Source organism: Perca fluviatilis, chromosome 7 (assembly GCF_010015445.1).
Source record: "Perca fluviatilis chromosome 7, GENO_Pfluv_1.0, whole genome shotgun sequence".
In the NCBI taxonomy this organism is placed as follows: Eukaryota; Metazoa; Chordata; class Actinopteri; order Perciformes; family Percidae; genus Perca; species Perca fluviatilis.
This window is the reverse complement of record NC_053118.1, coordinates 40,451,042-40,453,486: the sequence shown is the minus strand read 5'-3', so window position 1 is coordinate 40,453,486 and position 2,445 is coordinate 40,451,042. Positions and strand designations below refer to the sequence as shown.

Sequence of the window (2,445 nt, the reverse complement as noted above, 5' to 3'; positions counted from 1 at the left end):
TTATATTACATGTAACAACTATTACACATACTATAACTCTCTTTATATTACATGTTGTAACTACTACACATACTATAACTCTCTTTATATTACATGTTGTAACTACTACACATACTATAACTCTCTTTATATTACATGTAACAACTATTACAAATACTATAACTCTCTTTATATTACATGTTGTAACTATTACACATACTATAACTCTCTTTATATTACATGTTGTAACTACTACACATACTATAACTCTTTATATTACATGTTGTAACTACTACACATACTATAACTCTCTTTATATTACATGTTGTAACTACTACACATACTATAACTCTCTTTATATTACATGTAACAACTATTACAAATACTATAACTCTCTTTATATTACATGTTGTAACTACTACACATTCTATAACTCTCTTTATATTACATGTTGTAACTACTACACATACTATAACTCTCTTTATATTACATGTTGTAACTACTACACATACTATAACTCTCTTTATATTACATGTTGTAACTACTACACATTCTATAACTCTCTTTATATTACATGTTGTAACTACTACACATACTATAACTCTCTTTATATTACATGTTGTAACTACTACACATACTATAACTCTCTTTATATTACATGTAACAACTATTACAAATACTATAACTCTCTTTATATTACATGTTGTAACTACTACACATTCTATAACTCTTTATATTACATGTTGTAACTACTACACATACTATAACTCTCTTTATATTACATGTTGTAACTACTACACATACTATAACTCTCTTTATATTACATGTTGTAACTACTACACATACTATAACTCTCTTTATATTACATGTTGTAACTACTACACATTCTATAACTGTCTTTATATTACATGTAACAACTATTACAAATACTATAACTCTCTTTATATTACATGTTGTAACTACTACACATTCTATAACTGTCTTTATATTACATGTAACAACTATTACAAATACTATAACTCTCTTTATATTACATGTTGTAACTACTACACATTCTATAACTCTTTATATTACATGTTGTAACTACTACACATACTATAACTCTCTTTATATTACATGTTGTAACTACTACACATACTATAACTCTCTTTATATTACATGTAACAACTATTACAAATACTATAACTCTCTTTATATTACATGTTGTAACTACTACACATTCTATAACTGTCTTTATATTAAATGTTGTAACTATTACACATACTATAACTCTCTTTATATTACATGTTGTACCTACTACACATACTATAACTCTCTTTATATTACATGTACAACTACACATACTCTAACTCTCTTTATATTAAATGTTATAACTATCACACATACTATAACTCTCTTTATATTACATGTTGTAACTACTACACATACTATAACTCTCTTTATATTACATGTAACAACTATATACACATACTATGACTCTCTTTATATTACATGTAACAACTACTACACATTCTATAACTGTCTTTATATTAAATGTTGTAACTATTACACATACTATAACTCTCTTTATATTACATGTTGTAACTGTTATTAATGTTGGAGCACCGAGGCAGACCAGGTCGGGGAACTACTAATAAATTGCTTTCTGATTCGGATTATATTAATTAATGTAATTAATTATATAAATTTAGGATTCAGTAACTACCAGAGGTTACTTCACTCATTTCTCCATCTGACGTGTTGTTGTGTAATTAGCATGTTAGCTCCCGCAGCTACCAGCGACCACCGCCCTGTTAGCTTCCTGTTAGCTTGCTGTTAGCTTCGTGTTAGCATCAGAGCCAGCAGAAACCAGGTGAGCCAGGTACCTGAGGGATTCTTCTCACCTGTGTCAGTCTTCTGAAGAAAAGAGTCCCGACTTCAGCGCGCAGCGTCACTTCCCTGTTAGCACACAGGCTAATTAGCCGTTAGCACTAGAACTAGCCGTTAGCTAAGGGAGCGGAGGAAAGTTCTACAAACAGCGGCCTGGTGTCGATCTTTGAAGGGTCTCTGGGGCAGGCAGGTGCGGTTCTGGTCGGAGTCTCTGGGGAACACACTTCGGGTTCTGGTCTCGGTTTATGGTCACTTTTTGTCCCGGTTCTGGTCCTGTTTGCGGCGCTGAAGTCTGATCCGCTGCTTCCTCATCCAGCCAACTCCCTACTGCGGACTACGCCCTCTTCCGGGTTAAATTCCCTCTACAGGAAGTGACGCATGACAAGGACCGTTCCAGAAAATCACGCTTTTAGTCCCTGAAACCTCTGAATTAGCTTTTAAATGTTTATTTATGTATTATATAATGTATCTGTTATTTTATTGTTTGTATCATTTCATGTTCTTATTTATATATTTATAATGGACAGTATTTATAGCTTTATAATGGACAGTATTTATATATTTATAATGGACAGTATTTATAATGGTCAGTATTTA

At 31.5% G+C, this 2,445-nt stretch overlaps 1 protein-coding gene across 3 annotated transcripts in view; it reads right to left on the bottom strand.

The window, feature by feature from the left end:
- The window catches only part of LOC120562382 (tropomyosin alpha-4 chain-like), a 25,859-nt gene extending 23,660 nt beyond the window's left edge, over window positions 1-2,199 (bottom strand). For all 3 annotated transcript variants that reach the window (XM_039806091.1, XM_039806089.1, XM_039806090.1), the window contains exon 1: window positions 1,863-2,199. The gene's annotated coding sequence lies outside the window, so the exon portion shown is untranslated. The remainder of the gene's footprint in view (window positions 1-1,862) is intronic.
- Window positions 2,200-2,445: the final 246 nt, after the last annotated feature.